Source organism: Nicotiana tabacum, chromosome 18 (assembly GCF_000715075.1).
Source record: "Nicotiana tabacum cultivar K326 chromosome 18, ASM71507v2, whole genome shotgun sequence".
NCBI classification, from domain to species: domain Eukaryota; kingdom Viridiplantae; phylum Streptophyta; class Magnoliopsida; order Solanales; family Solanaceae; genus Nicotiana; species Nicotiana tabacum.
Window position 1 is genome coordinate 96290239 of NC_134097.1, and position 13698 is coordinate 96303936.

The following is a 13698-nucleotide window of genomic DNA, read 5'->3' on the forward strand; positions in this document are numbered from 1 at the left end:
AATGCATCTCCTATGGGTAAAACTAAAACTTAGGAGGAAATGCATCTCCTATGGGTAAAACTAAAACTTAGGAGGAAATGCATCTCCTATGGGTAAAGACGTGGAATGTATGCCTCTGTTATCTGGGCGGGCTCCCAATTTCAACACTTAAAAGTAAAGACTGAATGTATTCCTCTGTTATTATGGGCGGGCTCCCAACTTCAACACTTAAAAGTAAAAAAACTGAATGTATGCCTCTGTTATCTGGGCGGGCTCCCAACTTCAACACCTAAAATAAAAAGACTGAATGTATGCCTTCTATTATCTGGGCGGGCTCCCAATTTCAACGCTTGAAATAAAAGACTGAAATGTATTCCTCTCGTTATACAGGTGGGCGCCTGGAACATGAAATGCAAATACTGAAATGTATTCCTCTCGTTATTCAGGTGGGCGCCTGGTGGTAAAGATATGAAAAATGATATGCCCGCATTATACTGGTGGGTGACCTTGAACAGAAATGAAAAGATAGAAAATGTATGCCCGCATCATACTGGTGGGTGACCTAGAACAGAAATGAAAAGACAAAAATGTATTCCCGCATTATACTGGTGGGTGACCTAGAACATAAATGAAAAGACAAAAATGTATTCCCGCATTATACTGGTGGGTGACCTAGAACAGAAATGAAAAGACAAAAATGTATTCCTCTCGTTATTCAAGTGGGCGCCTTGTTTTCAAAACTTGAAATAAAAAGACTGAAACCAACATATCCTATTTGAGGGCGGATGAACCCAACATATCCTATTTGAGGGCGGATGAACCCGACATATCCTATTTGAGGGCGGATGAACCCGACAGATCCTATTTGAGGGCGGATGAACCCAACATATCCTATTTGAGGGCGGATGAACCCGACATATCCTATTTGAGGGCGGATGAACCCGACAGATCCTATTTGAGGGCGGATGAACCCGACATATCCTATTTGAGGGCGGATGAACCCGACAGATCCTATTTGAGGGCGGATGAACCCGACATATCCTATTTGAGGGCGGATGAACCCAACATATCCTATTTGAGGGCGGATGAACCCGACATATCCTATTTGAGGGCGGATGAACCCGACATATCCTATTTGAGGGCGGATGAACCCAACATATCCTATTTGAGGGCGGATGAACCCGACAGATCCTATTTGAGGGCGGATGAACCCGACATATCCTATTTGAGGGCGGATGAACCCGACAGATCCTATTTGAGGGCGGATGAACCCGACATATCCTGTTTGAGGGCGGATGAACCCAACAGATCCTATTTGAGGGCGGATGAACCCAACATATCCTATTTGAGGGCGGATGAACCCGACAGATCCTATTTGAGGGCGGATGAACCCGACATATCCTATTTGAGGGCGGATGAACCCGACAGATCCTATTTGAGGGCGGATGAACCCGACATATCCTATTTGAGGGCGGATGAACCCGACATATCCTATTTGAGGGCGGATGAACCCGACATATCCTATTTGAGGGCGGATGAACCCGACAGATCCTATTTGAGGGCGGATGAACCCAACATATCCTATTTGAGGGCGGATGAACCCAACAGATCCTATTTGAGGGCGGATGAACCCAACATATCCTATTTGAGGGCGGATGAACCCGACAGATCCTATTTGAGGGCGGATGAACCCGACATATCCTATTTGAGGGCGGATGAACCCAACAGATCCTATTTGAGGGCGGATGAACCCAACATATCCTATTTGAGGGCGGATGAACCCGACAGATCCTATTTGAGGGCGGATGAACCCAACATATCCTATTTGAGGGCGGATGAACCCGACAGATCCTATTTGAGGGCGGATGAACCCGTCAGATCCTGTTTGAGGGCGGATGAACCCAAAATATCCTTAAGACTTGAAAATGTCTTACCTCGAATACCTATTTGAGGGCAGATGAACCCAACATATCCTATTTGAGGGCGGATGAACCCGACAGATCCTGTTTGAGGGCGGATGAGCCCAAAATATCCTTAAGACTTGAAAATGTCTTACCTCGAATACTTGCTGGGGATTGGAATGAATTTTCCCTCTTTTTTCATTATTATCTTTTTATTCTTTTTTATTCTTTTTTATTTTTTATATTATTCATAGCTTCTTCCTTCGAAGACTACCTCCCTTGAGAGTCATTTTGCCTTTCCCCGAAAGGAACCGCTGAGGATACCGACTTTCCAACCTTGTGTTGGACTCCTCGCAACTGCTAGGGATAATACTGTTGGGGAACTATTTACTTACCTGTTGGGGGTAAAATGTTATCAGCTGAGGGTACCTGACTTCCAGAAAATTTTCTAAATGGAAGGAAAATTTTCTGCCCCAGTTTGATAATATCCCTGGTGGCATGCAGTTCTGGCATCAATGCCATTTCCTTTACCTGTTTCAAATCAAACAAAATTGTTAGTTTAAAACATGGTGGTTGGTTGTGATACTCCTATTGGGATGGCTTTCCCTTTCTCCTTCCTTGCTCTGCGTTCAACAACTTGTTGGGGATGATATTATGTGCTGGGGATAATCCCTTCCTGCTGGGGATATCCCTCTTCTTTCGTGGCATAGCTCGGAAACTGGCATTTCCCCAACCTTTTAGTCTAGTATGGATTTCGCCAAATCATGCTCACTGCTTTCCTTGCTTTGTCCATGGGCCTTGGCCTTGAGGTTTATAACTTTTGATAAAGGCAACGGTATCCCTCTTGACGCTTGTCAATCCTTCTGTCAATTCCCTTTTGCTGGGGATCCTTTTTGACACTGGCTTCGCGTTTGTTCCCTGCTGACTATACCACTTGGATGTACTAGTCAGATCTCATTTTGGAAAGCTGATGGCCTATTTAAAGTCATTTCATACTTGTTCTGACCAGACAGACTCTATTGGGGATTTTTTATGAAAGGAAAATGATAAAAAGAAACAAAATAAAAGACAAAGGAAACGAATGACTCTTTTACAAAAGAAACTATAAATAAAAATCTATCAAACGCAGATACCGACTCTAATGGCCATGACATGCGTATGTGGCCTATCCTCTGCCGTCAATCATCTTTTAAGATCTTCAATTGGCGATTCCTCCTCTGATTCTCAATCTTATTCGACTTGTAGTGCCCGAAGGGTTTTCACTATCAAGTCTCTCTCATTTTGGTTTTCTCTCAGCTTTCATCGCCTTATGGTGCCTGTGAAGGTTTTCACCGATAAGACTCTCTCATTTGTATCACTTTCCAGCTGGGGATTTGGAGTGTCGCCGGTATGACTCTTTCTGCTGGAGATTAGAGTCCTTTCTGCTGTGGAACAGAATGTTATGTTCGCCGGTAAGACTCTTCATTTGTCTGACTTGGCATCTTTTGAAGACTGGTCAGAAGGTCTTTCTTTGGACCGTAATGTGGGTTTTGGATAGGGCTAGAAAGAAAGGGTATAAAAGGCTCAAAAATGCATTAATTTTGGGTTATTAGTTACAACCTTCGGAATTAGATTTATTCACAATAAACGCAACATTTGCCCCAATTTCTTGCTTGGGGATATTTTAATTGATTTTTTCATTTTTCAAAACTATGACCGAGCCGTGAAGCGCCTACGTATCCTCTTTGAGGAATCAGGTCAAACGTAGTTCCCAATTCCTCCTTTTCATTTGATTTTCTTTTTTTTTCTTTGTTATCAATTTTCTTTTATTTTCTTTTTTTTTCATTTTTCGCTTTTCTTTTTGTTGTGTTCTTTTTTTTTTCTTCGTTGCTACTGATTCCGAACGAGGGGTATGAAAGAAAATAAATAAGGCTCAAAAGGGGTAACGAAGGATAAAGTGTTTGGGTAGCAGAACAAAATGCCTTCGTCATTCCAGTCTTCAAAATATGCCAAGTGCAAACAACACGATTTAAAATTGTAGTCTCTTCTGATGGTGCTGGACTTGACAATTATGTTCAACATATGTTTGTTCATTTGTCACTTCTAAAGCACCGTTGGGCGACACTCTCATTCTCATTATTATGAATGACCCTCATGCCAATTTAGGCGAATCTTTCTTTAACGGTTTTCTTTGTGTTTAACTTGCCCCAGTTCCGCATGACTCGGGCTCCAAATAATCTCAAACCGTTCTTATTTCCTTTAAATGCTTTGATCACCTTCTCGGGGTTTTATGATTAACTTTAAAGACTAGGCCCAACTGGGTGCGCATGTCATGTCCCTAGAATCGGCATTGAATGATAAAAAGGACTAAACAAAAGAAAACTGGAAATAAAAAGGACCAGATTTTGCATTAGATTACCGGTGAAAATGGTTTGAATGACCAGACAAACAAAACAACCAGAATAAAATTCTAACCCAGCCTCGACAAAACTTGAACAAACTTATATGACAAAATGGAAAGATAGGAAGGTTTGACACAAGACAATACTTAGATTACAACCCTAAGAATAATCCGAACAACCGAAATGACAACAAAATAAGCCACCAACAGCTTCTCTCTTGCTAACCAGGAACGGAGCGGCCCCCGATTTTATCAAGAACTGGCATCTTAGCCCCTGAGCTTTGCATCAATACTGCCGAGACCATTACCAGCTTCCATATCTCCGTCAACAAGTTTCCAACAGGATTCGAATGCTTCTGTCATCAGGCCTGATCCTCGCAGAGTGTGCATCATGAGGTGCAAGTAAAGGATTCTGGGTGTCACTGTCTGGCTTACCACAAACCAACCACCTTAATTTTATTTGCACAACAAACAGGTTGGAATGGACTCAGTCGGTCCTTATTATTGACAACATCTTTTTTCTTTTCTCTTTTTGATGTTTTTTTTTTCTTTTTTTTTTCCTTTTTTCATTTCTTTTTTTTTCTTTCGCTTTTTCCTTCTTTTTTCATTCTCTTTTTCATTTCTTTTTTTTTCTTTTCTTTTTCTTTTTCTTTTTCATTCTCTTTTTCTTTCACTTTTTTCATTTTTTTTTGTTGTGGTCGAATCTTATGGAGATTGCCTACGTATCATGACCCCGCATGAATCAGACCTTGCGTAGTTCGCGCCAATAAAAGATAAATAATAATGAACATTTTTTCTTTTCACTTTCATATTAAACAAACTGGGTTTCAAAGGTTTAAAGATGACCTACAAACTTGAAAATCAAACAAACCACCTATTTTAATCAAAAGGTTTACAAACTTCAAAACAAATGGCCAACTTTCTTCTTCCATTTGCTAATTTTAACCAAATGGTTGTTTTTGCAAACGTGGCCCTTTCCAACTCTCACATGAATTTTGAGGCCGAGGAGGATTATTTCGACACTTTGCAAACTTGTCCATTCTTTTACGAAAATAACCCTTCGACAACTGAAAGATTATTCTAAGGCTATTTCGGCAAGAACGGTTTAAGACGCGGCCGAAGCTGGCTCGGCTTATTATGACAAAAGACGGTATTCACCTGACCGTCGACTCTTTTTCAAATTATAATAAAACTTGGTGTTGCAAAACACGGCCCTTCAGCGCCTCGGGGACGAAGATCTTTTAAGGCTGTGTGGGTCAATTGGACCAAATCTAAAACAATGACCCAAAGGTGGCTGTTTATGCAAAGTCAGCCTTCCGGCGTCCCTTTCGGGAACATTCGGCTATGTCTTTGATAAAACAGCGTCACCCGACTTCTTTATGACAAAATTAAAATTTGATATATATATATTTTTATTTTATTTTTTATTATTTTTTTTGGCTTTTTAGCAAAAGGTGGGGTTGGACCCGATGAGGGTTGCCTACGTATCTCACATCCGGTGAGAATCAAACCCGCGTAGTTCGGTCAAATAAGGATAAGTAGATGAACTAACCTTTTTTGAATTTGAAAGAACTACTTTAAAAGAAGAAAGGAAGTATTTATTTTTGATTGATTTTCTTTTTAAAAGAAACACTTCTAAGATATATTTTTGAATTTCATTTGCTTTTTTTTTTATTCTAAAGAAGAAGAAGAAAATATTTTTTGGAATTTTACCTTTAATAAAAGAAATGCTTCTAAAATGTTTTTTTTTTCTGAATTTTCTAAAGAAGAATCAAAATATTTTCGGATTTTTATTTATCTATTTTATCTTTTTTGAATTTTGAACTTTCTTTTGAATTTTTTTTTTGGATTATATATATACTTATTTTTGGAACAAATAAAAACTCTTTTTATTTTTATTTCTGGCATTTTCACAGACAAACAAAATAAAATGAAAATAAAACATTTTTTTTTTTAAAAAAAAAAACAAACTCTTTTTCATTTTCATTTAATGGCAAAACAAACTATTTTCTTTAATATTTTTTAAAAACAGACAGAACAATGGTGATTTTTTTTTATTTTTCCTTTGCTTTTAATATAACAAACTAACAAGACATTTTTTCATTTTTAAAATTTCGGCAGAGTTTCGACTCTACTCGGACTTCTATGCTGTTATTTTCTCCTCTTTTTCACGATTTATTTTTAATCTGTGGAAAATAACGAAAACATACAAAATCTTTTTGAATTTTCATGCTTTGTTTTATTTGTAATTGTTTTTTTTTATTATTTATTATTTCTTTCAAAAATGTGGCATGGGAGACATAACGATTTCCAAGACTTCTTGGATTCCGCAAATGCTCCCCATGCGCTTTTCCCAACATATGAAGCGTGGGGGACATATGGGAATTCCAAGACTTCTTGGATTCCACAAATGTTCCCCATGTGTTTTCCCAAAAAGCAAGCGTGGGGGACATAGGGAATTCCAAGGCTTCTTGGATTCCACAAATGTTCCCCATGCTTTGATTAAAATAACATCATGCTGGAAATGACCAAATGACCCATTCGCCCTTGACTGAATATAACATGTAGCACATAGGATGCCATAAGATGGTCTATTATTTTCAGGTTGTTTGTCCTAGACGGACCCAACCCCTGTGTTGAGTCCCCTAAGTCAAATGCACATGATGCAAATAAACGTTCCTACTAGGGATCCGGCATGTGGCTTTGTTATACTAGGTTCAGAACCTGGGTGTTTGTTCTAGACCTGGCTTACCCGAGCGGACAGCTCGAGCCGAGGGGGGCAGCGTACCGGGAATACAGAAGCTTCACCGGCTTAGCAACTTATCCGAACCTCGTTCTAAATTGGGATTTGACACTATACAGAAAAGAAGTCATACGAAGTATGCCCTTCTTCATGATTTAGAAGACTCAGAAAGTATAGGGGTTTCGGCACAGTTTATATACAGTTCACGTAATATCGAAGCAGTAAAAGCAGCATTTAGCACATTAGGCTCAAACATGTAAAAATCAGATAATAGATAAAGTCAAATAATAACAATTATTTTAAGCTCGAATTCTTAACCCTGAACCAGTGGTTCTGGGTATTGTCCCCAGCAGAGTCGCCAGAGCTGTCGCACCTCCTTTTTACGCACCCGAGGGGCGCAGGGGAGTTTTTTCCAATTAAAGGACAATCGAAACGGGATTTATTTGTTTATTTCAGAGTCGCTACTTGGGAGATTTAGGGTGTCCCAAGTCACCAATTTTAATCCCGAATCGAGGAAAATAATGACTCTATATTACAGTCTGCGTACCAGAAATCTAGATAAGGAATTCTGTTAACCCGGGAGAAGGTGTTAGGCATTCCCGAGTTCCGTGGTTCTAGCACGGTCGCTTAACTGTTATATTCGGCTTATTTATCTGATTTTTAATACAATTATGAACCATGTGCAAATTTTATCTTTTAACCGCTTTATTAATTATTATTATTAAGAATGTGAACATCGCTTAAAACATGTCTTTGGACTGCGTCACATGAAATGCACCCACAATCCGGAACATATCTTATTTGACGTTTTGGGATTTGGATTTGGGTCGCATGAAATGCACACCCAAGTTTAAGAAAGTAAATTATTAAACACGCGCCTAAAGAGACTATCGCGTTATTATTTCGGGAAGGCCACGAAATTCACTAAGCGGCCCTCCTGAATTCTAAGTAATTTTAAACAAGTATTTACTGAGGGCCCCGCAATTTGTATTTTTATTCGGCGAGGCTCATCTCATTCTTATTTTTTTTAAGAATTTGCAACGTCATGGAAATGCATCTCGGGCCACGCCACAATCAATGCGCCCGTGACTAGAGACATATTTCGACTCCGTTGAGATTTGGATTTGGGTCACATAAATGTGCACCCGAGTTAGGGAGATAACATTATTAAAGGCGCGCCTAAAGCAACTAGCGCATTATTATTTTTTTTGGGGTAAGGCCGTGAAATTTGCTAAACGGCCCGTCCCAGAATCTAAGTATTTGATACATATATTTTGTGAGGGCTCCGCAATCTGTATATTTTTTCCGGCGAGGCTCGTCTCATTTTATTTATTTTATTATTGTTTTTTATTCATTTTTTTTTTATAATTATTTATTTATTTTTAAAGGATGTCATTTCTACGCCTTTAACAATACTAAACTTACGGCCTCTGTACAACTAAAATCTCATAACCTGTCAAGATTTAATAAAAGAAGCTAGGCGAATGAGTGTTTCGGGCGTAGTAACAACAGGTACTAATATTAATTTTGTCCAAATAAACTAAGACAATAATAACATAACACATTGAACGTAAATAATAACAATACTAATCTTGGGACTACTAATACAACTAAATCAAATGACATCTAGTAATCAATAATAACATAACACAAAAATGAACTAAAATGCATACGGTGAAACATAAGCAGAAAATTATCATATCAATTTTTATATTGCATCTCAAACATTCAACGTAAGTTTATTTATCTAATACATCGAGGTTTACTAACCTTTGCACCTCGACAAACTCAGAGCGACAAACACGATTCCGACGGAACTTAAGCCGGACCTTTCTGAACGAAGAACAACGACGGAACCTCGGACAGCGCCTCGACGTACCGGACCTCGACTCAACCTTTGGACCTTGGACTGGAACTCGACCTCAACACAAGGTCAAGCAGCTCACCTCCATGAACTCCGGCTCAACTAGTGGCGTGAAGCTGACGGACTGTTTAGTCGACGATTGTGGGGGTCGACGGGCAGTGTTTAATGGTGACGGGGTGATGGTTGTCGACTGGAAAATGACGAGGGCGTTGGTTGCGACAGTAGGGTGGGTTGTTTGGGCAGTGGTTAATGGCTGGAGTTCGGACGTGAGAGAGTGGTTGGTTTTGGGTTATGGTCGCCGGACATGGAGGAGAGCTCGACAACGCAGCAACAGCTGCTTGAGTTCCGGCGAGGGGGCAGCGACGACGCGATGGAAACGTAGCAGCAGTCACTGCTTGACGGAGGCTCGACGCGGTGGAGGAAGCTGACGGACAGGTTTGTTGGAACTAGAAGGAGGAGGGGTGGTCGTCCATGGCTGGAGTCGCGACAGTAATGGTGAGTTTCCCAGTGGTTTTGGGTTAGAGTTGAGGATGGTTTTCGGACATGGTGCTTGGGTGATGGCGTTCGGACAATAGGGAATGGAGTTAGGCTGGTGGTTTTTGGGGTGGAGGCGACGGGGTCAAGGTCGTTGATGGTGGTTTTTGACGCCGGGGGCTGGTGGTCGACGAGACTGGGGCTGCGACGGGGAAGGTGGCTGACGGGTTGTTTGGTTGACGGACTGGGGATGGGTAGGTTTGGTCGTGGGTTTTTTGTAGGGTTTTTTGGTCTGTTCCCGTCAGTAGGGTTTTCCCTTTCTTCTTGAGGAAGAAGACGAGTGTACAGTACTCTCCTCTTCAAAAAAATTTCCCGTCCTTTTCCTGTTGGCTTTTCCCGTGTTTTGTAACACAATGCCCATGAAAATGAGCCCCACGCGTGGTGGGGTTCGAGGCATATGTCCCCCACGCGTGGTGGGGTTCCCCATGTGTCCTGGACACTGTTTATTATGGGCTAGGTCCGAAAATTAGGCCTAAAACCGGGTAGTTTAAACCCGAATATTATTCTTTTGCCCGGACCCGAGAAATAGGAACACGTTGCTTAACTAGTCCTATGTAAGCAAAATAACTACCAAAAATAAGACTAGTATTTAAACAAAACTATATCTTTTTAAATATTTTTCAAGGTTTAAAATAGCTACAAAATATTAATAAAACTATTTTTTTTTGTAATTTTCGTTTTAAAATATTAAGATAAAATATGAGGTAATATTTTTGTATTTTTTCAAAGTTAAAAATGCCTATAAAACTTTTATAGAATTATTATTTTTGTATTTTTTCGAAATTATATAAGGTACAAAAATAAAGTGCAATTTTTTGTATTTTTCAAGTTTATGAGAAATACATAAACTAAAATTTATATATATATTTTTTTGAAATTTTCTTTTTGCAACGAAATAAAGTAAAAATAGTTAAAATAGCTATACTAGACCCAATTTCACATATTCACACTAAAAATGTGAAAATTCTCGGGGAGGGTCAAAAATCACATGCTTACACCGACTACGTAGCTACAACGTGAAGAAAGGCAGAACCAAGTACCAACTCTTATATAATGTAAGATAAAAAGCAGTGTACTATTCTTGGAGATGCGGGGTATCGATCCTCGTACCTCTCGCATGCTAAGCGAGCGCTCTACCACGAGAATTCAACGTCCGACTACGTAGCTACAACGTGAAGAAAGGCAGAACCAAGTACCAACTCTTATATAATGTAAGATAAAAAGCAATGTACAGCGCTCTACCATGAGAATTCAACGTCCAACTATGTAGCTACAACGTGAAGAAAGGCAGAACCAAGTACCAACTCTTATATAATGTAAGATAAAAGCAGTGTACTATTCTTGGAGATGCAGGGTATCAATCCTCGTACCTCTCATATGCTAAGCAAGCGCTCTACCATCTGAGCTACATCCCCTAGTCTGTTTAATATTTTCGACTATTTTTATTTAATCGAGAACTATCCTGGAAGAATGTTACTCCCTCCGGTCCAAAATAAGTTATTTTTTGGCTTTTTTCTTGTGGTCCAAAATAAGTGATTTTTCTAGATTTCAAGAATGAATTAATTATTTTTTTCCTACATTGCTCTTGGAGTAATTAATGTTGGAATATGTGTTAGGAGTGTTTATGTGAAGAGATAGTAAAAGTTAATATGGTCAATTTCACTGCTAATTAATGTTAAAAGGTGAATATATTAATATGTGTGAAAACAATCAAAAAATCACTTATTTTGGACCGGAGGGAATACCAGTTACCACATAAATTCCCACAAAATTATGACAATTTACTTTAGGGCATCGTTATCTTTCATGAAGCGTGATGGAGCATTAAATTGTTAAACAGTTGAACAGATTACAAGATGACGTATGCTTTACCATATAACACATACCTAAATTTGTTTCACCGAGACACACAAAGTCTACATACAATTTCTTCAAAGTTCGACCTTGTCAATTAGACCCACAACTACTTCAACATATTAAAACCCACCAAATCAAAAGATTAAGCTTAGTAAATCCAACAATAGCGCGCACTGTTTTTTATATGACAGGAAGAAAATTTAGGTAAATCAAAATTTGTTACATAATAAGAGTAGTTAGTTGGCTCTTAGTAATGGACTCCTCCTTCTCAGAAAGTGTGATAAAAGGTTATGAAATTTGTTCATAAGCCGTGTCACTATTTTTAGCAATAGGCCTATAACAGTCAAAAAAAAATCCAACAATAGCACGCACTGGTTTTTATATGACAGGAAGAAAATTTAGGTAAATCAAAATTTGTTACATAATAAGAATAGTTAGTTGGCTCTTAGTAATAGACTCCTCCTTCTCAGAAAGTGTGATAAAGGGTTGTGAAATTTGTTCATAAGCGATGTCACTATTTTTAGCAATAGGCCTATAACAGTAAAAAAAAATTTGTGGAGCCAAGGGAGTTCGAACCCAAGACCTCTCACATTAAACTTGAAGTTGTCAACCACTAGACTATTGAGTTGTTTTGTTGCAAGTGGTGTCACTTTTAATGATTTTATCTTTTATTTCTGTTTTACTTATTATTTTTATATACAGATGTAGCATAATTTTTCGACGAAGCGGTGTCCTGTGACACCTTTTGGGTCCATGTAAATCCGCCCTTGCTCGAGGTCCACCGAGGATTAGGTGGGAAGCCTTAACTAAGGATAAAGCCCAGGAGTTGGAGGGGAGGTTATCGGCTATGGGAGCCTAGACGAGCAGTGGGGACGCGAGCGTTATGTGGTCAACGACGGCGAACTGTGTAAGGGAGGCGGTGACAGAGGTACTAGGGATATCGAAGGGTTACTCTGGTAGGCACCAAGGTGACTGGTGGTAGAATGACGTAGTCCAAAACAAAGTGGAGGCGAAGAAGGTAGCATATATGAAGTTGGTAGGGAGCACAAGCGAGGAGGAGAGGAGAGTGAATAGAGAGAGGTACAGGGTAGCGAGGAAGTAGGCGAAGTTGGCGGTCACGGAGGCTAAGAATGCAGCGTTTGGTCGTCAGTACGAGGAATTGGGGAGGGGGGGAAGGTGGGGATAAGAAGTTGTTTCGGCTGGCTAAGGCGAAGGAGAGGAAAGCTCGGGATATGGACCAAGTGAGGTGCATCAAAGAAGAGGACGGTAGACTATTGATGGGGGAGTCTCAGATTAAGTAGAGATAGCAGACGTACTTTCATGGTCTTCTGAATGAGGATGGGGACCGGATATTGTACTAGGGGATCTGGTATATGTTATTCGTTGATTATATAGTTCTGATTGATGAAACGCGAGGCAGTGTTAACGAAATGTTGGAGGTTTGGAGACAGGCCCTCGAGTCTAAGAGTTTCAAGTTGAGCAGGACTAAGGCAGAGTACCTGGAGTGCAAGTTTTGCGCTGAGTCGAGGGAAGTAGGCATGGACATGAGGCTTGGATCACAGGTCATCCCCAAGAGAGGTAGTTTCAAGTACCTTGGGTCGGTTATATAGGGGACAGAGAGATCAACGAGGACGTCACTCACTGTATAGGGGGCGGATGGATAAAATGGAGGCTAGCATCTGTAGTCCTATATGACAAGAAAATGCCACCGATACTCAAAGATAAGTTTTATAGAGTAATAGTTAGACCGGCCATGTTGTATGGGGCAGAGTGTTGGCCGGTTAAGAACTTTCATATCCAAAAGATAAAGGTAGCAGGGATGAGGATGTTGAGGTGGATGTGCGGGCACACTAGGATGGATAAGATTAGGAATGAAGATATTTGGGAGAAGGTGGGTGTCGCCCCTGTGGATGATAAAATACGGGAAGTGAGGCTCAGATGGTTCGGGCACTTGCGGAGGAGAAGCCTTTATGCTCCGGTGAGGAGATATGAGCAGTTGGCTTTGGCTTTGGTGGGTACGAGAATAGGTAGAGGACGTCCTAAGAAGTATTGAGGAGAAATGATCAGGCATGACATGATACAACTGTAGATTTCCGAGGACATGGACCTTAATGGATGGTCTGGAGGTCGAGCATTACGGTTGCAGGCTATGGAGCAGTCGAGCTTTTTCTACTTTATACCGGGGATGAGGCTGGTTTGATAGGGTTAATCTTAGACGACTAGTGACTAATGTTGTGTCCACACTATCTTTTCTATTTTTCATAGCTCTGAACCTTAATTACTGGTTATTGTTATTGCATGTTATTTATTTTAAAGATAATCTCACTTTATATCTATTAATTCTAAACTATTTATTCTTTAATGCCCAGACCCAAACTATTTACTACTCTACCTGTGAGACCCAAACTATTTACCCGGTTATTCCCTCGTTATCCTCGCT